General features: G+C 39.1%; 1 pseudogene; it reads right to left on the bottom strand.

The window, feature by feature from the left end:
• LOC133273954 (von Willebrand factor D and EGF domain-containing protein-like) overlaps positions 1 to 27,936 on the bottom strand; it is a 190,506-nt pseudogene that overhangs the window by 11,338 nt on the left and 151,232 nt on the right.

Below are 27,936 nucleotides of genomic sequence, written 5' to 3' on the forward strand. Positions count from 1 at the left end.
GGGTTCCTCCATGTTTAAAGCTTTATAGGCACAATGGGATTTTCTAGTGACTCATTACCAATACCGGTAATTGGCATGAGTCCTACTTGCTTGCGGAGCTGGGTGGCTGCAGAAAAACCAGCTCTTCCTCAGCAGGCAGCAGGCTCCTTGTCTCTGCAGGCACCGAGAGGGCTGACAACTAAAATGTAGCATTACAGTGCATTCACGAGCCTGAAGGTTGTGATGTCTTTTAGCAGTTAACATCAGCAGTTAACAGCAGATCTAATGCTACAGTAACTCTGGTTTTCAAGTCATCACTACCTACAAGACTGAAACTACCGCAGCCTCCACCCCCCCCCCCCCCCCCGACCTTTACTGTAGAAGGTGGAATCGTGTAGAGAGTCTCAAAACAGGAATGATCAAAAAATAGCATGCAAAAATACGGCAGCTGTGTTTGGTGGGAGAATAGCCTGTTTCTCTCTTAAGTATGATCAGGCATTTTTACATAGGTTGATATAGATTCTCTAATTATTCCTCTGATGTACTGAAATACTGCTTTTGTGGAGCTTTGTGTCTTCGGTTACTCCTTCAATGTAGATGCTGAACAGGCAGCTTTTAGCACTGTTGCTTCTCTTGGTTGGCTGCTACACTTGCGTTTTGTTCTGTGCCAAGCCTCCTGGATCCCTCAGCATAGTGACCTGCCCTCAGGCAGGTCAGACTTATCCCCACTTATAAAGGCTGCTTGGAAAGTTTCAGCAGCCCTGAAACTGTCATCCTCCTTTTTCCTTCATTCTCCACCTCTCCTGGTCCATGCTGTGATCTTGGCCTCTGCTTACTAAGGCTAAAAGGGATCTACAGTTCTTGCTGAATTATCAAAAAGTGCTGCAACCACTAGTTAAAACCTAGGTGAGTTCAAAGTATCACAGTATAACTGAAATAATTTAATCTTTATTTTCCCTCTTCCTTTTTCTCTCCCTTTTGATCTCATGTCTCCAGTAATGGACTCCTGACCTACAATCTTGTGTTGTATTTGATTCCCTGTTTTAAATCTCAGATATTCAGAATTTAGAAAAGACGACCCCAAAGCATAGAATTTGTTTATAGATTTCAAATGACCCCAGTGCTAACCTTCTGTCCCCAAATCAGTTGAAAATCTAGAGATTTGATTTTGAGATCATATGAAATTTGGACAATGGCTTCCCCTGCTCCTTAAAACATAAAGCCAAGAAAAAGTAACTAGAAGCACAGTAGCACTTGTTCAAATGGAGGTTTCTCCTTTTTTTAATTTTTTTTTTAACCGTTATATTTTCTGTGAATTTTAAACCTTGTACAAACAATTACATTTTAAGATGTTCCTCTTTGTTTTGTACTGGTGGATATTTTAAACTGTAGAACAACCGACTCTTCCTTCAATTACAGGGAGTCAAACTAGTCTGCTTTTTCATTAACTTTTCATTTTCAGTTTGTGTATAACTGAACTTGTACCAGCTCAATTTATATAGTAGTTCAGCAAAACTTTGAGCAGTAGGTGCAGTCCAGTCTTGGTTTGAGTAAAACATATCAGTTCGAACTGACTTTCAATTTGGGATCTATTTCTCTCTTTGTTCAGCTGCCTACAAAAAAGTAACTGAAAATATAGCATGAACTTCCTTTACATTGTTTATTGGTCATGGCATCTCTTACTTTGGTGATAAACCCACAGGAGTTCAATTCAGAATGAACAAAGGGAAGTATCAAACCTGTTCTGAACTGGAGGGAGCACTTCTGCCTGCCTGCCCTCCAGGGCAGTTACTTTCTCTTCCTGCTAGGGAATTCAAGAGCACCTTTATGTAACTGAATGCAGTGTTATCTCTCCTCTTTTTCTCTCTGATATCTCCATCTTCTTCTCTCTTTCTTTAACTTTCTTAAATACAATTCCATCTCAATACCCATCAGACACACTTCAGCGTTTGTTAATGATAACTAGTTTGGATCCTTTCTAGTCCCACTCCTTGGCCTCTGTGGAGGAGCTCCAATTTCAAAATAGCAAACAAAAATGTTACTGGGTCTCACAGGAAAACTAAATAAATTATCCGACACAAGGAGAGCAAATCGAATTATTGTAATCCTCCCAGGCACTGGCATGACTTTGAAAAGACTCACATTTGTTTTTTCCCCCTCCTCTTAAAATAGGCCTGGCATTTTGACCCAAAGACAACAGTGGTCTGCTGGGTTTTCCACCTGTCTTGGGGGCTAGACCTAATGATAGGGATATGGACACATTTGTGTCATCTCTTTGTTGTAATTTGGTAGGGTGTACCACTGGGCATGGAGAGAGTCCGGTACTATCAATACATCTTGGATGCAAGCTTTCTAGCAGTCAATATCACTAAAGCCTTAATCCCATTCCCCTTGATGTCAGTGGTGACATTTCTATGCTTGTCAGTAAGAACTGATGAATAGAATTTCATATACAATAGAGTTACTCAATTCTGTAGCGTGCCACAATTCTTTAAGGCCACCTCTTAAGACTAGAAAGGACTTCCATGATCTTACGCTTTCCAAAATTCGTAAGTTAGATAAGGTGAGCCTATGTTGAAGGTGATAAAGCAGGTTAAAGAAAAAGTATGATTATGCGTTGTATTTCAGATGAGGAGTGATTTTGATAAGGTAGCAAGTAGCTGCAGGTGTTAAGATAAAACACAGGTGTTGCACGGAACATCATGCAAAATGTACACAATTCTTCTGTGCACTGAAAGGCATTCACAAGTTGCTAAGTTTTCTATTTTATGAAGCAGCTATTTCTCTTTGATGGCATTAATGCAGTTTGACCTTACAATCGCTTAGAGTTTCCTGTGACCCTTTTCATAGCTTGTCTTCTCTAGGCTGACTTAGCCCAGTGAAGTGCTTCTTGCAACTCTTTTTTATCAACTTCCATGGAGCTCTATAGTTCAACTTTTCAGCCTTAACATCTGTAAGGTACTCAGAATTCTTGCTTTGGAAGGAAGACTTTTCCTGCAAAATAAATATTTCCAGAGATTACCAAAAATCTAAGAAAAAAAAAAAAAACAAACCCAAAAAAACCCACGAATCAATCAACACCTTAAATGTGGTATGTAAAGCCAAGTAGGCCCTCCCGGTGTAGGAGGAACATGTCGGAGATGGACACCTACAGTTCCAGTATCTTCCTTTGCCTGCCTTTACCATCGATTTACAGTAACAGTTCCCCTAAAAAATGCACAGTATTAGGCAAAATATCCCTGCTATACAAAGCTAAAAGGGAACAAAGTTAGGCACTGGGCATGCTTTTCTGTACTGCACAAACTGAGGAACTGAGAGTAATCTCTTGTTCTAAGAAACAGCGGCAGTATTAGCCAGCAGTACCTGCTGATCAGTTTACAGTGATAAAAGAAGCCAGACAGTTCTTTCAGACTCCCACTGCTTCTGTGAATTAGCAAACAAAAACTTTTCAAGTTGAACATAAGTCACTTTTTGATGCAAATACCCCATAACACCTTTTCTCACTTGAAGTAGATAATAATAAGTAGTGAAAAACTTGCAATTTTCGTGAAATGAGGCAGTCTACATCCACCCTCATAAATTCAAAACAGAGAGAATATTAAGGGATCCTTTGCAGTGCTTCAGGAATATGCAGCTGAACATTCATGTCCTTTCCTCACCAGACTACACAGGTCTGCCTTTTTCTGAATCAAAAATTACCTGTCATCACGTACCCTGAGCCATGCTGCTGATGAGGAGACAGAGCATCACGCTGACTACTGATTAGAAGATGAAGATGTAGTTTTCAAGACTTTTTTTTTTTTTTATCTGTTCTGTAGAAGCTTGAGAAAATTGACTTACTTCTGGATGCCTTCTGCCTTTGGATGGAAGAGGGAAAATAGCCTCAAGCAGTAACATCTGTGTGGGCCAGCTAAGGTAGTGCAAAAGGCAATAGCTTACTGACAAAGAATACAGGAATGTGGCCAGAACACCTATGCTTCAATGTATCCTTTAACTCAACATCCCTATGCTGTCAGTTACACGTGGTTCACAGGCATTGCTTTTATTTTTGGCTGCTGTTGGTTTTGGACTGACTTCTTTGTGGGTCTAGTGCCTATTTCAACTTGCTCTCGCTATTGGTCTTTAGAGGAATGGGAACTTGGTCAGTTGCAGTTTGGGCTTTTTTTATGTGTTCATGTTGTTTTAGTGTTTGTTTTCTCCTTTCTGCTTAGTGGTTATCTTGATTTGCTATGACATTCTCAAAAACAAAAAGCTGTAGCTGGGGAGATATGACACCGTAAGGACACAGAGCATGGGACAGATTTAAAAATAACACCGACTGATCTTGTCAGGAAATTACAGATGACAGAACTCAAGCTGAGAACAAAAATGAAACCAATAGATGTGAAAGCAGTGGGTTTTGTGTTAAAACTGACCCTTCTAGTTGTTTTTGAATGTTTATAAGTCATATATATCACCTACTGATGAAACACAAAAACTGGGTAGCTCTGTGCCAGGAATGACACAATCATGAGACCACAGCCTTAAAATGTCGGGATGTTGCTAATCTTTTTCACAGGACAAGAACTGGAAGGTCAGATAAGCAGCTTCACAAAATAGCATGATTCAATTGATTGACTGGAAAGAAGGTTCCCCATCTCTCTGGATGCATTATGCATCCCAGCAGCACAGCTTGAATGAAACATTATCCTGACTGCAGTAAAGAAACAATTGGTTGAATGCTTCTAGGCTCCAAATAAAGATTTCATCTTGCTGAATGATCTTTAATTCTTAGAAAATAAATTAATCACAAAGTGGGTGTGTTCTGGCCAAAAGGGGTGTTTCTAACAAAGGTCACCATTGTTTGGATTCTACTGCCCTGATGCTAGAAGAAACTAGTCAACATAAAAAATGTCATTCTCTCCTTTAGAGGGTATAACTGATGCTCAACAGATCATTAGCGAGATGGATGTACCAATATATCTGCTGCTGTGAAGGTCTCAGATGCACACAGCTCTGAAAAACATGTTATGGATTTGGGACACCAGCAATTTCTAGTCCCCTTTTTTCTGCTTCCAAGGGCAGGAAGGAAATAGTTCTGCCCTTGTTGCATTTTATGCATGTATATTTTTCCAGAGCTTGATTTTCTCTATAATTCCTCATCTACGTTGGTTTGGATTTGTAAATAAAGAAATAACTTTCTTGCTAAGCTCTGTAAGAGTAACATCGAACGTGTGATCCATGTAATTATAGCCACAGATTAAATTTTGAGAAAACACTTGTAATACATGTAATAAAACTGTTTGCAATTTTTGTGCAAGGTTCTTCTAAAATTTGGATCCTTATCCATAACAAGCTACCAATCATTTTGAGGCTTTCTCATCCCTATTTCTCACTTCATGTGTCTCTGTCAGAGATGCAAAGCACTTCTTTAATAAATTACCTTTCTAAGTAGTAAAAATAATCTGGTAGAAACCGCTGAGGGGTGCATTGCAGGAGAACCAATTACTACAAGACACAGAGGGAGCTGTAAATGTAATTGTGATGGGTGTGGTGACAGTTTGGATTTATAATATATTCCCTTTACCACATGGCTCTAGCAATATGGGTTAGTTTGCATGACTTAGCACACATTCCAGAAGAAAAAATGGTCTGAAAAATTGTACACCATATAGACAACAGTGCAATGTCAGTGCTTTGTCTAATTGTGTCTAGTCTTTATTCTGATGTGGACTGTCATATACCTATGGGGCGTTTTAGAGCTATTAAAGCAAGAAATAAATCTAATTCAGGTATTAGTTCAGGAAAAATGGGAAAACTAATACTGTATGGCAAAAATACTGAGATGTTAGACTAAACTCTTGAGTGTCGATGTGTAATGTACTGCATTCCTGTTTGCTGTCATGTCATTCTCATCAGATGATAACATTTTCTACCAGTTAAAGAGGACCTTGATCTCTCCAACTGTACCTCAAAAAGATTGCCTGGTAGTGCGTGGTACGCAAGGCTCTTCAGCCTCAGAAAGCTGTGGAAGCCAGTGAGGGATTGTCACTCCAGTGCAGACAGGAAATTCTCCACTCTCCTTGGGCTGAAATGTTTCTCCCTATAGGTCTCCTGATGTTCATTTTGCCCATTATGTCTTGTCAGGTGAAACTCTTTTTAAGAGAAACAAGAGTATGAAGTTTGGGTAGCTGCAGAATATTTCAGCATCTTTCAGAATGAAAGCCACTATAAACAAAATAAGCATGTGTGTGTGTATATATATATATATATAAATATATACACACATATATATATTCTTCCGGGAATTGTCAGATTTTATCTGACAATAATATCAAGATATTATTAGCAAAACCTTTTTCTTCTTTACTGATTGCAACTGTTAATTTGAAAGGGACTACAGCTGTACTTTATTCTCATCTTTGCAACTCCTAGCATATAATTAATGTGGGGAATTGCAAAGTATACTCCCAGCACAGCTTATATTCTTGTCTTGTTAGGGTCCTGGGTTTCTCTTCATTGAAGAATGCTTTGTATTTTATTAGGTCAGTGAACCATTGCAGCACGTGTATAAATTGTTCTGTTGAGCTGATTTCTTGTCATGCCTGAATAAGAAGTGAAAGAGCATTCTCATGTTTTTCTCTGTTGATTGGTTTTGCAGTATCTGTGCTTCTAGTGTTACCTGCCATTTAGGTACATTTTCATTGTGCTGTGTAGGCTATGACGTTGCCTGTGCTTGATGCAATTTAGTTTATTTTCATCTATACTAAAGAAAAGGGAGATTCAGGAAGAGTAACCAAAGAGAACTGCAGTGATATGGGAGGCATACATAGTCTCAAACAAAGGAGACCAGCCACAGGCCACTGTGGTCTGGCTAATAACCCAGCCAGAGTGGGAGTCCAGTCAGGGTGTTCAGGACTGTTGTCACTGTTGTCTGCACTGGCACTGCACTAATCTGTTAATGATCCTGTTATTATCTGTGTTAGAAGGTAAGCTAAGGCTTACTTGGGAATGATGCTGGAGAGGATTGTCTCTCTTTTTGTGGGTAAGCAATGTTAATCACAAGAACAGTCTGTCTCTGGGCTTTTGAGTAGGAGGTGCTATGCCCCTTTTAAGAGGTGCACCCTTTAAGAGATGGATTAAACATTTTAATTAAAAATAGACACCCCCCCAAAATACTGTTTCTTAAATCAATTAGTTGAAAAAGCACTCACCTTCACACAGAAGCCCACCACAAAGAGAAATACATTAATTAAAATCCCTGCGCTTTGACTTTGTTGTTTACATATAGCATCAGATCTTAACAGAGCTAACAGTTCTTCAGTGCCTTTAAGATACATGTAAAGAAATAGTGGTTCAAAACATAGATTTTCAAATACAGTAAAATTCATACTGTAGTCTGTGAGTGTTTTGCTTAGGGAATGAATAAAAATTTAATAAGGCTTTTGGGCTTATTTAGGACATATATTCAGTTCTTACCCAGATGTATTCTTGTTCTCTTCCTGCAAAATAAATTTAGACAACTGCATGTGCTCAAAACTTTATTAAAATAAATGCATGAACTGCATATATATGAAGAAAACATAGCTTTTAAGAAAGGCCAACTAGTGGTTTTGTCACAAATCCTTCCTTTTAGTAAGTAAATGAGCACTGCTCTGAAAGCAGATCACAAACCAGGTTGTAACTTGGGTCACTGTTTTAATGTTTGTCTCTCTCCCTTTCTATGGGATGTCAGCTCTCGCAGTTCCCCCCAGGCAAAATGCATGGATCATGTGTTCAGCTGTATGGGAAAGACAGCAGTAGCCCTGATTTATTTCCCCTTCATCTTCTGTTGTATTTCCTGCCCAAGGAAGGAAGAGGACATCTAACATGAACCTGTTGTGTTACATGGGATGGACCATTGTTTGCTTTCCATGTGTCTCCAGACTGTTCACCAGCTACTCAGCCTGACAACCTTTCTACTTCTGTTGCAAAACTAATGCTTTTTGCAGTAAATTACAAGTCTCTCTGAAGTGAGCAGCTGTTTATTCTGCTGAACACCCACTGTCTAAGGATATCTGCCATCCAGAATTCTTGGACAAATAGCTGTTGCCTTTAAACACATCCTTGACATATGCAAAGCAGGTCTACCACAAATGATTTCTCCATCCATTTAGATGGATTGTTCCCTGCTCAGTTGTGTGGGAGGGTATGCTGGACCTCTGATTTGCAACCTGATTTATTTTAGATAGCCTAAGTTAATCTGTCTACTCAGTAAAGATATTCCAGAGAATATATCAGTCACCTGTTGTCAAGATGACAACTTGGTAGAAGCGTGATTTGTTGAGGAGTAAAACTTCCTGCTTATGCAGCTGGTAAGGCAGTGATCTACAGAAACATTACATGGGAAGGCTGGAATATGGAAAATCAGTGACTTTCACAATATGACATTGCTTAGCAAAAAGCTGCCTTTGAAACCCAGTGTTCACATTTCCAATTAGTTTGCTCCTAGCTCTCATGCAAATAAAGTCCTCACGGTACTGGGAAGGAAAAAGAAAGGGGAAGGGAAGAGCAAGTGGAGCTGGAAGAATAAGCATGAGTTATATTGTGCAGTATGTGTTGGCTGTAAATCCTGCCTGCAGGAATTACTGAAATGGAGAAATAGTTATCTACTAACTTTGAGATCCAGTTTGCAAAGTCCCAGTGTCAGTGTGGTGATTTATGTGACACAGAGTCGGCAGGATTCAGCCTGATGCAATAAAGTAGGTGCATGCAGGAAGATGGTCTCTGTTTTAAAACATATGTAAACTGCTAGCTGGCTATGAAACGAGTGACAAGATGGTATGCTGGCGGAAGAGGCCCTGAGGTCAGGCTGGAAGTCTGCTTGGTATTCTGGAGAAGGGAGGAGAAGGATGTTCAGCCTGTTCTCCTGTGACCTTTGCTTGCTGATGAGCTCCAGAGGGAGCTGTGGCTTGCCTTTTTGCTCAGAGATAAACTCACTAGAAGCAGATAGCCGCAAAGAGGGGATAAACATGTTTCAAAGTGGACCCATGAATCGCTTCTTTTCTCTGCTTCTCTTTGCTCTAATGCTTCATAAGAAAGGCCAGCTTTTATTAGCTTTCCATTTGTAAGAGATATTTGTAAAGCAGTGTAAATACGTGTAATATATAAATAAAACCTAATCTATTTTCTCTGTTTATAATTTTTGTAAGATTATAGTAGGAATCAGCGTGAACACTGCTTTAAAGCCGTATGAACAGGAGTGATATCCCACGATTGTTACAGCTGTGCATTATTTTCAAAAGGGAATTTAAAACCACATGCAATTAGCTTTTCTTTAGTATTAACTCCAAGTATGTTCGTTTGATGCAAAGTTGATCCAGAAATAGATTTTATTTTGAGGTACTACCAGCACCTGCCTTTTTCCACTCAACAAGACAGATTATACTGAAAACAATGCATAGCAAGTGAGGATACAAGGTTGTACAATTGCTGAGGCATAACCATACATTTCACTGTCAGCTCTGACACCCGCTCATCCTGGGTGTGGATGTCTGGTTGGCATTATCACCAGTCAGTTATTTATCAATAAATACACCAGGCAGTCTTGTATTTCTTCTGGCAGCCAATCATACCTTGTTGATTTACACATTTTTTTTTGAGACGATGTTTACTTATATACAAAACAAAGACAAACTTTCAGGCTGAATGCCTTTCTCTGTACTCTAAGGAAGCAAAGAAGTGTAAGCCCCAGTGGCAAAGATGTGGTGCTGCCACTCTGTCCTACATTGGTTTGGCTCTACAGTATTAAAAATGCCAAACTGTACAGGGATGGAAATGAATGTCCTGAGGCATATTGCTATATATTTAATATAAATCAGTAGTGTATTTGGGTTCAGTTTAGAAACAACCTGTCTTGATTGGCTGCCATGGCTTTTAGTTTCAGTTATGTCCTTCAATTGAGAATCTGAAGCTGACAAAAAGAAACAGATGCTTTTGCTTCTCTGTCCATGAAGGTGAGATTTCAAGAAGGAAAAAGATATGTGTAAAAGAAGTGGAAACAATGACAAAATATCCAAGGAGTAAGTGACCAAACACCTCATTTGACTTATTTTTGTCTTGCCTCTGAACACTGTTCCTACCTAAAATATCTTCATAAAGTTGGTATTGTGACAAATATGCAGCTTGTTTAGTGCCTGTTACTAATTCCTTATTCTGATGTAACTTATGAACATTAATTACTGGAGAAACAGACTCACACAACTGTTACTATTATTACTTTATTGACTCATCACAAGGACCCACTTAACTACTGATACATCTGACTTGCAAGACACTTGGGTTCATGCATTAGGAACAACTCTAATGTGCAAATTATCTCCAGCATGGGCATCCAAGTGTTTGTGGCTTCCCTGATTTCATGCAGGTCCATCAAAGGGGTCATCCAGAAATGTGTTATGGTATCATGAGCATGAAAACAAGCACCCCTGTGGTGATCAGGGCTGTGCATGGCAGAGAATATCCCCTTGCTCTAACTTTGTGTTAGAGCATGTTAAAGCTGAAATCTAAGGGCTTACTGAGGCAATTCCCATCATTATGAATAGGTATCAGAGATGTGCGAAAAAACTGTGTCCTGCTGTATAAACAAAGATAAAATAGAAGACTGTCAATCCCAAGCATTCACCGCACCTTAAGAAAGGTAATATTTTTGTTCAGATTACTGTTTCTGAAAGGACTACTCAGTTTTTATGGTTTCTGGGAAATTTCCCAGACCCACAAATGTTTTCCTAAGCTAAGGATCAAGAATGTGAGTGCTCTGCATGTAACACATGGCTGAGAACCTTCCTCAGACTTGTCTTTCTTAATCTTAAGTTTACTCACTCTATCTAGATAGATTTTATTAGGCAGGTAATAAATCCACCTGAAATTTCTAAGATTAGAGACTCAGAATAAGTACATAGTAAAGCTGAATTGCTGTCAAGAGGTTTTAGAAACTGTACTAGAAGTGTTAAAGGACTTAAGGACACTGCAAATTCATATTCAGAGAACAAAATATAATTAAAATAATTATAAAATCCCTCATAAGGAATTGTTTTTCTCAGAATTGTCACATTCTGAGAAATGGCTAAGAATTTTGGCTAAGCTAGCTGTACATTTCACAGTGTGGGTTAACTTGGCAGCAACAGGTTAGACACCACCAAGCTATGATTTGGGCCACAGGTTTACCTCTGGCGTTTCCTCTGAAAATGTGGCACATTGTCCTGGTGATTTACAAATGGGAGCTGTTACAATATTAAACTTATGGTAAATTTTGTATCTATTAACAGTTTTGCTGTTATGAACTTCTTTTCCTTCCTTAAAAACTCAGGGCACAGCTTGGTTTCATGGGGTCTTCAAAGGCAAATGGAAAAGATGCTCAAATCCAGAGAAAACCTGCTGTAAAGTAGAAATCTACTGGTTATTGTTCTGATTCTTTCTTGCCATACACCTTGCAGGAAGGTTAGCAGAAGCACTACACAGATCATCTCCCAGCTGGGTTTCTGACCACTCAGGCACACAGCTCATAGGGCTGATCTCACCTCAAGCAGCTGCAAGTTTATCAAAATTAATGTGATAGATGTATAAGGACTTATATATATACTGCTAGTGACACTGCAAATGAGACAGAATGAGCTATATGATAGATTAGCTCTTTCTGGAATGTCAAATGGATACTGTGGTTCCTTTTATTTGAGAAAAAGGGGTAGAGTAGTGGAACGTCTTCATGCTAAGAATTTATTTTCCACTTTTTCATTTGTCTGTGTGTAAATGAGTTAGGAATGCATATCTGTGTACATACTTCTAGCCTTTAAGTGTTTGCCACATACGTCAGCTTATCCACCAATTAGGTCAATGCCTGATCAAAAATGATGTAAAATTATGCCTAAAAAAAGGTATAAAATTCCTTTGGTATTTTAGCTCTGACAGGTATTGGACTGGGAGCAGCCTCCAGCTGATGGGAGAAATAGTTTTCTCCATTTTGTTCTTGGGGGAAGGTTTGCGAAGGTCAGCTGAGACATCTGCCATCTGCCCTACAGTCTTTTGCTCCACGGAAGTGGAGACTTCTGTATCCTCTGGTAGGGGAGAGAGCAGCTATTTCATATGGCAACAATGCTAAGACATACAGCTCTAATAGCAACTGCTTGTTATTAAAAGCTTGTCAATAATGTACTTTCTGTTGAATTTAAGCAATAAAACAGAAACATTATGCAAAATTTTTTACCTAGTAGCAGTCAGTGACCAGTAAGAGTAGGCAAACAATAGTAGTTGCCTTTACTGAGTCATGTTTCTCTTCATTCATCACAAACACAGGTCCTTTAAGTTTTTATAACACTAGTCTAAATAAAACAGACTATATAGTGGTTATTGAAGTAGAATGGAGGCTTAGACTCTACAGAACAAAAATATTTTCATCATATCAGAGAGCTTTTTTACAAAGATTATACCAAGATGGGCCACAAAATCTCATAAACATTTTGAAAATGGAAAGAAAGACTCTGTATTGGGAGCAGTTAGAGAATTTAGGTGAGTGCTTTGCTAGGCTGCAGTCATGATCACCTCTTTTTCCTTTGATCTATCTGGAGATGTGGTAGTATGTTTAAAGCTGGAAACAGCACTTTTCTAATGTTCTCTAACCTCAAAAACAAGATGCCAAACATAAGGGTTGTTTTTCTTCTTTCTTCCCTCCAGCTTGTTTCTGCCAGAGCAGACTATTCAATTGTGTACTTTGCAGCCAGGCAGAATTGTGTCGTGATTCTCCCTGTTGAAGGCAGGGAGAGCTGTAGTGTGGGGATTGAGAGGGCTTTTGTTGCTGGAAGGGATTTTTTACTAGCTTTTTTTCTCTGTGTGTGAGAGACATAAAGTGTTCTGGAAACATACAGATTCTTCCTGCCAAGGATAGTTGTTTTCACAGCTCCCCTTTTGCCAATTTCAAACTGGTTAAGAAATAATAAAAAAAAAAAAAAAAAGTTTTCACATACATATCCTAAACTCCCCGGGTAACAGATATTGTTGAGCAATAGAGTCTGTAAAAATGCCAAAATAACCTATTTCCCCAGAAGAATCGAAGAATTGAATATGAATACCAATGTTAAGGTGAAGGAGTTTTCAGTGACAAGAACAAAGGCAAGGCTGAAGCATTACTATCTAACTGTCTTAATTAATCTAGAAGTATGATGTTCTCATATTTTTAAGGATTTCAGTTAGCACCTCTGCCCTTGGCTTTACTTTTACCTCAAGAAAATCTTTAATGCTGTCGTGGTTTAAGCCCAGCTGGCAACTCACAACCATGCAGCCTCTCACTCACCCCCCGCTTCTTTCTCCCCCGGCTCCCAGAGGGATGGGGAGGAGAACTGAAAGAATGTAACTCTCACGGGTTGGGATAAGAGCAGTCCAGTAACTAAGGTATAACACAAACCACTGCTGCTACCACCAATAATAATAATGATAAGGGAAATAACAAGGGGAGAGAATACAACCGCTCACCACCCACCAACTGATACCCAGCCTGACCCGAGCAGTGATCTAGCCCTTCTGGGTAACTGCCCCCAGTTTATATAGTGGGCTGTGCTGTGGTATGGAATACGCCTTTGATCAGTTTGGGTCAGGTGTCCTGTCTCTGCTTCCTCCCAGCTTCCCCTCCTCCCTGGCAGAGCATGAGACTCAGAAAGTCCTTGGTCAGAGTAAACATTACTGAGCAATAACTAAAAACATCAGTGTTATCAGTGCTGTTCCCAGGCTGAAAGTCAAAAACACAGCACTGTACCAGCTACTAAGAAGGAGAAAAATGGCTGCTACTGCTGAACCCAGGACAAACTCAAATAATTAATTCATCTCCAAACACAAATGTTACCCATTCTGAATGCATGATATACTTAGTGAGGGTTCTAGCAAAATGTTCTACTCCCAACATTGACTTGAGTTAGTGCTATTCTAATTAACAAGTTGGTTTTAGACATAGTGTAGTGCTCTGATAGGACTATAGGAAGTCATGACATAAATCCAGACTAAATATTCTGTTGAACATTTATGAAAAGGATAAAAACTGTTTATGAGTCAGAAAACATTGGAAAGAAAAGGGAAGTTTGTAACTTACTTTTTTGACATCTTTTTCCAGTGTAGCCCTGGATACAGGAGCATACATTGGTTTATACCCAGTGACCACCATTCTTACAAGGAGGAATGCAAACAGCTAGGGAAAGGAAAGCAAAAGTTTTGTGCACCAAAATCACACAGGGGATCAACATTGCCTAAATACAGGCTCCCTATATAGATGTCTGTGTTGGGAGACCAGTCTGCAGGGTTTTTTTACTTCTGCTGGATAGAGAAGGTGTCTGTCCAAAGGGTGATTCAGGGAGATTCCTAGCTGGAGATTATGATTCTCTCTTGTTTGTGGAAATAATGTGGGACATGACTCTTAGCAGCCAAAGGTCTCTTAGGTACCTGCAGTTAAGTGGTTGTAATATTCCTGAGAATCTCTTAGGTTTTTACTCTTTAGCTAATGGCCTTCATCAAGGGATTGTGCCCTTGAAATATAGATTGGTGATTGATACCTGCTAGCTTGGCTTTGGTGTTATTTCTTTCCCCTTTCTAATGAAACAGAAGGAAGGATGCTTTTTAATTCAGCATCCAGCCACTATCTCCCTGTATCACTTCCATAGCCCACAAATGTGGATTTTTATTTTCAAGTTTTAGTTCTGTCTAAACCATGACACTTAATGATAAAAATTCCAAATCACCTAGATGTTTAAAATCACCTTCCATGTTAAACCTCAAAAGAAAGATCATCAAATTACAGAGTCTGTATCATTTTCACTCTCCTTCAACCCCCACATCACAGAAACAAAGAGCTTCCAGCAGGCTCCATTTGCAATTAGATTTATGTGTGTGAGTCATTCACTTGCAAAAATATGCATTGGGATTGCATTCATCTAGGAACTCCAGGGAAACAAAAGAGTGAGAGAAAGAGAAAAGAACTTTTAATATTGAAATAGTTCAGGTTTGGTAATAAGAGTGTATTTATACTTCCAGATTCAGGAGGGGCTATTAGAGCTATGCTCAAAAAATTGAAAAACAGTAGTATAATCACAGCTATTTGAGCCCGAAACATAAATTTGCCTCTCTCGTGTATCCTGCCTGAGCAAATGGGTAGCTAAAGTATTCATTATTTTGACTTCTGCAGCACAAAGTGAGCAAGAAAACCAAAAACAGAGATTCAAAATCAGGTCCTTGCTCTATGTCAGGCAGAGCAATATTTGATCAGATCATTGAGAAAGGGTCTGAAGTTCTACACAAGTCTCCTATCCACTACAGTCAAGGGGGGTCATGTAGATAGTACATTTGAAGATAAATTATCATCTGGCTCTGAACACAGTATAGTACACATTGTAGAGTATGCAAAATTAATAAAGTAGAGCCATGCTTTAACATTTAATTGAACAGTTGTTAATTAGTGATATCACTAACTTCAGACAGTTTTAGAATAATTATTTAGTTATCATTAATGCCATCATAAATAAGAGCTTATTCCTTCAGAATACCATTAAGAACAACATAATGTGGATTTGTGACAGACTATAACATCAAATGTACACAAAGGGAGTTATGACAAGAAAAGTCTCTGGATATACTTCATGTGGGAGCAGGTAATGATATAGGCTGCTGTTTATATTTTAAGCTTGGATCCTTTGTCAAGATGATAAATAGAACTTTCTTACCTCTCTGGCACTGTGGCCCATAGAAACCGTAAGGACACTTACACATATTTGGCCGTACACAGATTCCTCCATTCAAGCATACAGGATTGCACACAGCTGTATGTGAATACAAGATGATAGTTTTGTGAATCTCATAGGATTTTGAATTTTTTAAAGTAGGCACGCTTTTGCTTTTGCACATGACATTAGAATAAACATTTGTAATAATATTGTGATAAATTTCACACAATCTTTGCTGGTCAGTTGTGCTGCGGCATTTATTCATTGTCAGCACAGTGGGAGCATTTCAGTAGTGTTTTAGCATAGCTTTGGGGATGAAAAATAGCATAATAGTTTATTTCTGATATCTTACTTTGATTTGCACACTTCATTTGCTTCCACTCTAGTATCCTCACCAAACATGATTCCAAGGTAGTAAAATGTAGCCAGATTGCATACAGCCTGGATAAGGTGGAGATGAGCTATTAACCATTTGCTGCTTTGCCTGAATTCAGCAGAGCACCGTGGCATTTCCGTGAAGTTTAATAGGTATGCCCGGCAAAGACTCTGTTTGTTCTGCCTCATTGAAATACCAGTTCCCCAGCATATTGGCTCATGCATCACCAACAAAGCCACTGACTGAGCTTCCTTTGCCTCTTTATTTATCTGTTATTGCTGGAGAAGATATAACAGGCATTAGGAATTAAAAGCTGCCTTGCATATTTCTATGCAGCAAGTACCTGCCTGTTGAAATAAAGAAGTATTAGAATTGTAAATTAGTTTAGTTGGAAAGTCAGTGTGTGAAGAATAAAGAATCTGATTATGTTTTCATTTTAAAGCAGAGTGACACTTTAAAACAGTCTTTTTCCCTCTATTCCCTTTGTCTTTCAGTATCTGACAGAATAGCCCATTAAATAAGTTAAATACATTTAAGATTAAATAAATTAAGGGTCACTAAAATGTTTTATATGAACTAAAACAGAAATAAAATGTCAATTTTGAAAGAAAAAAGTGAAATTGTAGTCTAAATGAGAGGCTTTTCTGACTAAGCAGCAATCACTTATGAAGTCAAAATTGACTTCATGCATTGCTAATGGTGAATTTGGATTAGTTGCCTCATTGTCCTAGCTAGTTCACAGATATCCATACTCTGCCAGTTTTCATGTTTCCATTGGTAAGGTCCCCTAAGTTCCTTTTTCTATTATTTTTTTTGTTACTATATATGTTCATCCAGAGACTCCTATCTTAACATTGAGGCAGAAAACCTCAACAGTATCCGCAAAATATTCTGTGTAGTGCACACAAAACTGTGTCAGAGAGGTGAGCCTGATAGTCTTTCACCTAAGGTACTGCCAGGCAGACAAATCCTGCTGCTGTTATTCTGGGTTGGAAATTACTGCTTTACTGCTTCTGCTGCTCTTGCTTGTCCTGCTCTTGGAATAATCCTGTTTAGAACCACTCCAAAATAAATTTGCAGAACTCAAGGAAAGTAGTGTAATCTCCATAAGGAAAAAGAGGTGGTGGGAGCCAGAATAGCTAGTGGCAATACCAGTCATTTATCATGGATCTTAAGTTAATTTATGTGTCCTCAATAGGTCTGTCATTTCAACATCTACATGAAGAGCATGAAGGTTAAAATGACATCTCTTACCTTCCAGGAAAGGTAATGTAGGCTGAAGATGTCTTAGTCATTTAATATTCGCTATGGCAGAGGCAGAGTGCCTCTGTAGCCTTGAGGTTTGAAACTGATTAAGCTCATTCTTGCTTCTTTTAGTATTTCACTATTTTGCTTGCCTTATCCCAGGTGATTGCTGAAGTTACTGTGCCTTTGGAAGAAAAATATGTGCTCCACTGTTTACCACTTAGACCTTGTGAGGAAGGTTTGAGCAGTATCTATTCAAAATAGGGTTCAAAAATTTGAGTCCTGACTAGAAATAGGTGCCTAGATCCAATCCTTATCTTGACATTTTGTACTGATGTGTGAAGGAGGCTGTTCTCTGAGCACACACACTTCTGTGGATGCCTTTTGTAGGCACTCTACAAGTATGAGAAACAGGCAGGAGAAGCAGTGTGAACTCTGGTGGCAGCAGAATGTTTGAGATTAGGGGTGAATGGTTACTTCTCTTTTCAAACTGGCTTTTGTTCTGTCTTGTACAGTCACAAGCCATCTTCTAGAATGGCAAAAATAAATCCAAGAACTGGACCACAACAATCACTGTATTCAGTCTCAGTTTCTAACAGTCCATTTCTAGGTTCACTTCTCTTCCTTTGACTATGCAGAGTTAGAACTGCATATGTAGTTGCTAACTTAGCAGCAGAAGTCATGTTTGCTTCCTTATATTCTTGTCCAATTTTAAACTGGTCTCCTTATGTCTTAATTCTTTAAACAATTCCCAATCTGACCACTGAATTGTGGGAATCATGTGGATTTCAGGGGCAAAGTACATGAGAGACCAGTCATTTCTAAGGACTTGCCTGTTTCACAAGAAGGGCTGCTCCATCCGTTTCTGCATTTGCACTCATCTGGTGACACACAGACCCCACCGTTGTGACAGTGTCTGTTACACACCACTGAAAAATACACAAAGGATCAAAATCTCTTATCAGTAACACCAGTGCAGATCCTCAAGTTGTTCTGCTACAGCAAATACCTGATTGTATTTGTCCAACCTGAGGGATGAATCTGTCCTTTTCCTTGGTTTTCTTTCTTTAATAGAAATCTTGCATCTAAAATTCTTTACTTTTTAAGTATTCCAGATGCTCTGATTCAGAGATAAAATTATATTCCTGTCAAGGGCAACCCGATATTTAAATAAGCAGCGAGGACTGCAATAATGAAACTGCTTATGTTTCAACATTCAGCTACTATAGAAGGATCTGAAGGATTCCCCCCCCAGATCTTCTATATATTAAGTCTCTCTTGCAACTTGTATTGCACAATAATGTGACTCCCAATAGGTATGGTTGTCTTTTTGTGTTCTCAAAATTAGTATTACTGCATTCACTCACACAACCTTGAATTTCATAAATGTTACTTTAAATAACATGGACATTTTTGATTGTTTGTTTGTTTTTCCAGAAGCATTTTTCCTGTAGAAAATGTTGATATAGATGTGCATATTTTTACATAATCCAACTATGCTGCTGGTAAATATATACTCTGAAATATTTTAGGTACTGCATTACTTCAACATATTATACTTTTATTGTCTTGTTGTATGCAATCACCATTTTAAGGGAAATATAGAAAAATAAAAAGGCTTTCTTTGTCTTCTAATTTTCTGCAGATTCAAACATGTAATGAGGAGAAAAGCCTGAATGAGTTTATACATACTTGTTTCACATCGAGGACCAACAAATCCATAAGCACAAGAACAAGTATTTTGGGATACACAAGTTCCTCGATTCTCACATGGTGGATCACACTGCAATGCAAGAATAAAAGATGAGAAAGAAGATACAGTTGAAATATTACATTTTGTGTGGTTATGAACACAGCACTTGTTATTACTTTTCACATACCATTTTATTAATCCAACAAGTAATGTGGCTACTGAGGAAAACACTGCAGGATAAAAGTATTATACTAGTAATGCAGCCCTAATGAGCAGGTATATAATGTCTGCAAGGGAATGACTTTAACATAACCATATTTCACTTCTGAGCATGCACATTTTTAAGTATGTATTTTTGAAGTCTAAGAATGGATCAAGTACAAATGTAGTCAATAATAAAACCTTGATCCATCCTCTCTGCAAATTCGCCATGTGGATGTTCAGTAAAGCTTAACAGGTGTTAGAAGTCACTAAAGCAGAGATGAAGTGTTTATTCTGTATAGAAAAGAATTGCATGGGAATTTTTCAGCAAAATGACAAACGTTTAAGTAATGATTTTAATGTTTAATAAGTAGTGTGAGACCTGCAGACAAAGCATCAAGTTAGGTAATGATTTCTTGACATACTGCAATGTGCAACATCATTCTGTAGAAGAAAGAGGATGAGCAGGTGTACTGCATAAAGCTGGAAAGTACTGCAAATCCTGAAACAGGCTATTTACTGAAGACACTGATTTGTTTCTTAAATGTTGATCATTATGAGCCTAATGGAGTTATTGTGCAAGGGGCCTGGACGGTTCAGCCAGATAAACCTAACATCTAAGGTAGCTACCTGACATCTGGTGTCATGAACGTTTCTTTTTGTAGCCCTTTAATAAGAAGTAGTTTTGTGTGCCAAATGGAGGAGAAGGCCACTCGAGGTAGAATATGGCCACTGACACTTGAAGAAGTGCTGTGTGCAGGAGCAGAGCAAGTCATGTGTGTCAGCTGGCTCTCATGCTTTTGTAAAAAAAAGCCACCTCACATAATAGAATGAAAAATGTCTTTCCTTGCTCTTGGGAAGTGAATACAGTGAAAAATCTTGTACTTTGGCACACTTCACTGGCAGGGTTTTGTTTTCTATAATGGATATGAAGCTAAGCAAGGTTATTCCAAGGAAAATACAAATGAAGCTAAGGAAGTCTGAAACAAAGCATCTTTCAAGTATTGTTACTGTGGAAAAAAAAAAAAACACAACAAAACCTAGTGTACCACATTTTGTTCTTAAAACTGGAAAATGGACTGTGTAATTGGAAGGCTACATGAAGGACAAATACGTGTAGCATCACATAATTTAAATGAACATTATGTGTTGAAGGCCTCCTTGTTATTATCACTAAGCTTCAGATAAAGTCATTGAATATAAACTTTGCCATCCAAAAAAAGTAATGTAAGTCACCACACATTATCCAATTGCAGTTGAAAAGACAAGCTTCAAGAAGGTAATTGAAAATAAATCATTTTGACGCAAATAACATTAAAGAAAAATATTTAGTATTAGATCTGCTCTTCAGATACCTCAGTATTTACATTTCCTATTACCATACAGTTTTAACTGTGAAATTTTCAATGTTGCATTAAAATATCTTTAGGATTTGTCATGCTTGAGAACAGAAAACTCACTAGATATAGTTTAGATCCATAATATACATGCTGAGAATGTCATTAAGCTAAATTTAGTTTTGATTTGGTGGGCAAGGAGGTTTAGACATTTGAAGTTCAGCATAGGTTTAGCTGAAATTTGAAGTGTACATCTGTGAGAAAATAGAATTAAAAAGAATGACATTGTCTGTACAACTAAGTAAGTTTGATTTAGATCCATTTAAGTAGTTAGAGTTAAACTTCCCTGAAGTTTTTCTAATTCAGCCACTGGTAGCAGCTGTTGGAGCAGGTCAGAGGCTCAGGTAGCTTGGAGCCTTGTGCCATTAGGGCAAAGAGTAGGTAGCAGTCTGTAATGAAATGGAAAGTGGAAGAAAAGGAAAGAAATTGATGCTGTTTTCAATACATTTGTTATTTCTTTAAAATTGCAGTACTACATTTATAAGCCACCACTCACATTCAGGGGTTTGTCATAAATCTCACTGAAGTCAGTGACTGGTTGAAGGCTTTGAAAGGAGGATGCCGACCTGTCTGCTCACATATGTCCATCTGAAACATCTCCATTCTGCTGGGCTTGCATAAGCCCAGGGCTTGTTTATAAAGAGATTTCTTTGCAATTAAAAATAAATGGTAGGTAGACTTGGTTAATATTCTCTGCATGGAGACAGGGAAACACAAAACCTGTGAAAAATGTAATGCTCTTTTTAAAGTATGTGAAATGTGATTGCATTTCCTGTAGGATGATGGTTGCATAAAGCCTCCAGGTGCCTAAGTGCTATGCCAAGCCCAGTGACATTCAAACATAGTATGCTTTATTTCAGCATGTTTTGTACGTAGCACTTAAAGCGAATATGTTCATTTGAATAGAATACTTTCCATCTGGCCTTTACACATTTTGAGATGCATCTGAACTGTCAGAAAAGAACATGGTATTTTGGATATTAAAACATTTAGCTCCTATGGTGACATTTAATAGTAAAGTGTTTAAAACTATTGTATTACTGGTGAATAGCAAAAGATAAAAACAACACTGACTGCAGTGTGAGAGCAAGAGCAATATTCACCTAAAATATATTTCCCTCCCTGATAGAAAGATACTGTTTGCATCAAATTCCTTTCCAAAACTTCTATCTTTCATCTTCTGGAATAAATATTTTTTTTTCCATAAACATTTGCTAAATTGTGCAAAGGTATTGCAGTGTTTTTATACTAAGCGGTTTTGGATGGTATAAAATAACAGTAAAGAGGAAACCATTGCTGCAAATGGTCAATCTTGCTGTCAAATATATGTATTTTTATGTTTATAATTTAAAATCTGGAGGTGAAAATGGAGAAGTCCATTACTGTTTTCTTTGAAAGGGCTTTTTGGGAAATATCCCAGAATTTCTTTTTTTCCATTAAAATGAGATCATGCACATTTTGTAAGTTTCTGTACAGTTTGTAAGTTTTTCTATGATAACTTTGGGAGTACTCAGCAATAGAAGACGCTATGTTGTTTCTTCCATTTTTGATAGCCTAATCAGCAAATGTCATCCACAACAGAGCTATTGCTTAGCATTTCCAACAGTTGAGTAAACTTGCTGTGCCGTCTGGCAGTTGAAGTCCTGGGTGTACTAAAGCAAGGCTAAGAGGCGTGAGAGCATAACTTCTGAAAACCAGTCAGGTCAGGACAGACTTAACTGGAAGTAGCATAGTGTACCTTGTTTCATGCAATCAGTGTACGTTATTTATTTTCTTTCAAAGATGTTTTAATCTAATTTCCTAAATGTATAGAAGAAGCTTGAACATGTACAGTGTAAGGGAGGGGAAAAATGGAAAAGAAAGTTACCGCATTATTGGTTTATGTAAGATACACAGATAAAGGAAATAAAGCATAGGGTTAAAGCATGTATTAGTGCAATTAAAGTAACTTGTATGTGCATTTAAATAGTCCATTAGTTTGGAGCCCACTTGTGAAATAAATGTCCAAACGCTCATAGAATCACAGAACAGCTTGGGTTGGAAAGGACCTTAAAGATCATCCAGTTCCACCCCCCTGCCACAAGTGGGGACACCTTCCACCAGACCAGGTTGCTCAAAGCCCCATCCAACCTGGCCTTGAACACTGCCAGGTATGGGGCACCCACAGTTTTTCTGGGCGACCTGTGCCAGTGCCTCACCACCCCCACAGGAAAGAACTTCTTCCTAATATCTAATCTAAATCTACTCTCTCTAAGCTTAAAGCCACTACCCCTTGTCCTGTACTACACGTTGTCCTGGGTTCAGCAGTAGCAGTCATGTTTTTCCTTCTTGGTAGCTGGTGCAGTGCAGTGTTTTGACTTTCAGCTTGGGAACAGAGCTGATAACAACGATGTTTTGGTTTGGCCAAGGACTTTGTGAGCCTCACGCTCTGCCAGGGAGGAGGGGAAGGCGGGAGGAAGCAGAGACAGGACACCTGACCCAAACTGACCAAAGAGGTATTCCATACCACAGCACGTCATGCCCAGGATGTAACTGGGAGGTAGCCGGAAGGGCTGGGAGACTGCAGGGTTGGAGGAGGTATCGGTCGGAGCTTGGTCGGGCTTGGGGGGCGAGTTATCGGTCAGCTGGTGCTGAGGTGTTGTATTCTCTTCCCTTGTTATTTCCTTTATCATTATTATCATTGGTGGTAGCAGTAGTGATCTGTGTTATACCTTAGTTACTAAATCGTTCTTATCTCAACCCGTGGGAGTTGCATTCTTTTTGATTCTCCTCTCCGTCCCTCCGGGAGTAGGAGGAGGGAAAGAAGGGGGGGGGGGGGGGGTGAGTGAACAAATTACCTGACTGGGTTTAAACCACGACACACGTCCTTGTAAAAAGTCGCTCTCCAGCTTTCTTAACAGTCCCTTTAGGTATTGGAAAGCTGCTCTAGGTCCTCCCCAGAGCCTTCTCTTATCCAGGATGAACAACCACAACTCTCTCAGACTGTCTTCACAGGAGAGGTACTCCAGCCTTCTGACCATCTTCATGGGCTTCTCTGGACTTGCTCCAACAGGTCTACATCCTTCTTATGTTGGGGGCCCTAGAACTGCACACAGTACTCCAAGTGGGGTCTAATGATAGCAGAGTAGAGAGGGAGAATCCCCTCTCAATCTTCTGGTCATGCTCCTTTTGACACAGTCCAGGATATGGTTGGCTTCTGGGCTGCAAGTGCATGTTGCTGGCTCATGTTGAGCTTCTTGTCAACCAGCACCTCCACATCCTTCTCCTCAGGGTTGCTCTCAGTCCATTCTCTGACCTGCCTGTATTTGTGCTTGGGATTGCCCTGACCCACGTGCAGCAACCTTGAACTTGGTCTTGTTGAACTTCATGTGGTTCACACAGGCCCACCTCTCCAGCCTGCCAAGGCCCCTTTGGATGGCATCTCTTCCCTACAGCAGGTCAGCTACCCCACATAGCTTGGTATCACTGGCAAACTTGCTGAGGGTGCACTCAATCCCACTGTCCATGTCTCCGACAAAGATTTTGAGCAGGATCAGTCCCAATACCCCTGAGGACCACCACTTGTCACTGGTCTCTACTTGGACATCGGGCCTTTGACTGCAACTCTTTGAGCATGACTGTCCAGGCAATTCCTTATCCACCAAGTTATTCATCCATGAAATCCATGCTTCTCCAGTTTAGAGACAATGATGTCTTGAAGGACAATGTCAAATGATTTGCCTAAGTCTGGGTAACATCAGTTACTCTTTCCTTTTTCCACCAGTGCTGTAACCCCATTGTAGAAGGCCACCAGATTTGTCAGTCATGATTTTCCCTTAATGAAGCCACATTGACTGTCACCAGCCACCTCCTTATTTTCCATGTGCTTTAGCATAGTTTCTGGGAGGATCTGCTCCATGATCTTGCCGGGCACCAAGGTGAGCTTGGCTGGCCTGTGGTTAGTCCCTGGGTCCCCTCATAGCTAACAGGAAATTAACAAGATTTCTTCACTGAAGAAATTGGAATACAAATGCAGACAACAGTTCTGATTAGGTTGTCCTAATGGATTTTCTTTTTGTGAAATGTCACCTGAATGCTCATCTGCAGTCAAAAAAGCAAATAAAGTGTTAGGAATTGTTAAGAAATGAGCAGAGCACAAAATGCCAGACTTTATTATGTTCTGTATCTGTACTGAGCTGCATCTTAAATACCATGTTCAGGTCTGATCACCCAGCTCAGGAAAGATACAGTAAAAGTGGAGAAGATGTTGAAAAAGGTGACAGGGATAAACAAAGGTACAGTAGAGCTTTTGTGTGAAGAGCAAGTGAATGTATTAGGCCTTTGGGAAAGACATGACTTGGAGGGACAGAATAGAAAACTACAAAATCAGACATGGCCTGGAAAAGCTGAACAGGGTGCTTGACTTTTTGAAGCACGTGATCCATGACTCGCTGAGGGACTGTTCTGAACAGTATCCCTGTATCTTTCCCATGTACTTACAGACATCTGCTATTGGAGATAGGGGAAGGAATTTTGGTCTGACACAGTAGTGCCTTTGTGCAGTAAAATTTTAGAACAGATGACTGTCGGCTACCTGAATTTTTTTGCCTTGCTTCATCCAGGTGATAATCCTGAGGTCATAATACTTTCCCACCTACTCCATCTTTCCTGTTATTTTAAAAATTATTAGGTTTGAACAGTGGTTTTGTAATGTCAAGGCAATGTTGTGTTTTTAACTCTTGGGCAGAAAACGTAACTACTACTGTTCTAGATGTCCTCTTTCCTTAGGAAATACTGTGCAAAGTTGATAAAATATCCCAGAGTTTTACTGACTTCACATTTTTAAGAAAATATTTCTAAAGTAGCATGACTTTATATTCCATAGAATCCTGAGGAACTTTTATGACTACTAAAAATTAAAAAAAAATACTAGTCCTCAACTGTCACCTAATACAAAATAATTTTAAATAAATGTCTTTATTCTACAGAACTTAGTCTTTAACTTTTTAATTGTACAGTTTGAGTAACAAGACACGCCCTATCAACTTGTGGATAGGAACGATAATGACCAGATATTTGGGTTAAATTCTTATCTTTCTTTAGTCTTCAGGTCAAGGTCTCTTAGGAACAAGCACAACAAGGATGTCCAGAGCAGATCCTTTTTTAAACTTCAACCCTGGTATTGAATGAAAAGGACATGTTCCACCTTAGGGCACTCCAAGGACCTCAAGAAGTAGAGCAGCTGCTCTCAGACAGGTCCATACGCACAGACCCTGGTGAATAACTGACCCTAGGGAAAAGACAGCATTTGTTTCCTTGTCCAGTAGATACAGCATCTTTGAAAGTGAAGGCCTGTCTGTGTTCCTGTTGTACAGTGTGTAACAAAAGCAGGACGATGAGTCCAAGGTGACTAACAGTGCTAATGAATATTTCAGAGCATTAGCCTCAAATGTTACTAAGCCCTTGTAGACAAAATAGCAGAAGCATTCTGAAAACAATCCTGTTTGAGCTAGTTACACATTATTAAAGTAGTAGATTTTTATTTGCTTGGCATACTGAGCTGGAACATTTAAAGATCTTTGAGTGTTCTGACACTTCTGCAGTGCGTTTTGACAGGGGATTGATAGGTTCTGTCCTGTAAAACTGCTAGGAGTATGCTATAGCAATGCATTGGCTATATATGGTAGATATACTTAAAATTGTGCTGAGAGTGGAAATCAGGTATTTAATAACTTCTCTCATTACTAGAGGAACTCTTGGTTAACTACCCCATAAATGCCAGTGAGCATCTTTTGCAAGAGAACATGCAAGAGAAGCCAGTGGACTAAAGCAGGCCTTATCACCCCTACTTATTTTTTATTATTGTGTAGGTGATGCCAGATATCTCCAAAATGCTTCTCTGAAATCAAGTTTTTCAAGGCCTTGCCTGCTTAGCAGAGTAGTATTAACATTAGGCCACTAATAAATGGTGATACTGCCTTTGTGAATGAAGGTGAAAGAGCTCTACAAGCTGGGAGTCTGGCCAGGTGTAGGAAAGGGCATGGGAGTGATGAGTAGAGCCTTGAGGAGCTAGTTCATCTTACCTCATCTGCACTAAAATAATTAGGAATCTGTAATATTTATTACACCAAAGCAAGATGGGCAAAAGCAAGGTCCTACTTTTTACAGATGACAAAGTTGTCAGTAGTGAAGGGAGTGATCTAAATGAAAATTGCTATGAGCATCTGAACGTGTCTCAGTTTAGATGCCTGAATATAAGGCAAACACACTGACATCTAGCTATGGTCTTCCAAAAGAAGGTAGGGGGTTAGACCTGGTGATCCCCAGTAGTCTCCTCTGGCCTGCACTCCTGTGAGTCTGTGATTCCCAAAGCAGGAAGACAAAGTAGAGGGAGAGGACTTCCAACTAAAACCTAACAGGGAGACTGAGGTTCTTGTCCAAAAGGATGATAATATTACAGATATAAAATGTGGTAGGATTTACTTTAGAAGAGAAACTGATTTTCAGGATGTTGCTTATTTTTTCCCTACCAGTCCTCCAAGCCTGATTTTAAATCTGCACACCTGAAAAAAAAAAAAAAATTAGATTCTGTCACAACATAATATCACTTGGTAAAGTATTTATTATCTTAAGAGTATTTTCAGACACTCTTGCTAAACAAAGGTCACATCTCCTCAAGCTCCACAGGTATTAAGTCTTGCTACTTTTTAATCCTGGTGAATTTTGATATCAAATAGGATGGTGATGACAACTATCATGTCTGAGTCTGTCAAAACTTTTGCTCACTTGCCACAGATATTGCATTGAAGCCTGAAGGTTTTGCAGATGTTGGTCTCATCTGAGCTTTGATCATTTGTTCAGTTTTGCTGCTCCTGTTCTTAGATGGTACTACTATTTTCAAGGAAGTTGGTACAGTCGTGGCAGCATTCTAAGGTGCTGATAGCTGAGGCTATGGCAGGCCTTAATCTAAGGGATTATCCTTATCTTTCAATTTCGGCTCTCATAATGGCTAAGCTACATCTGATATGGGAAGAGACATCAACGACTGGAGGTATAGTGGGTGTTGTTCATACTGCTGGCCATGCTCCAGGGTATTGCTTGCAGGTGCACAGAAGGGCTTGGAATAAAGAAGAATCAGGAAGCAGACAGGTTAATTCCTGACTCAGGTGACATGGTCAGTGATGAGAAACAAATAATGATGTTTGTGCATCATGTCATCAAGCCCTGAGACAGAGAAGGGTGTTGGTAATGATGTATTTCATCCTAAGGACTCTCCAGGGAGACTTTCAGTAATACCAGTAAGTGAAGAATATATCTCATCTTGTGAGACAGTAAAAGGCAGAGGTAGGTTTA

Source organism: Pezoporus flaviventris, unplaced genomic scaffold (assembly GCF_033815535.1).
Source record: "Pezoporus flaviventris isolate CSIRO_AGI_PZ_B2104156 unplaced genomic scaffold, CSIRO_AGI_Pfla_v1 ptg000001l, whole genome shotgun sequence".
In the NCBI taxonomy this organism is placed as follows: Eukaryota; Metazoa; Chordata; class Aves; order Psittaciformes; family Psittacidae; genus Pezoporus; species Pezoporus flaviventris.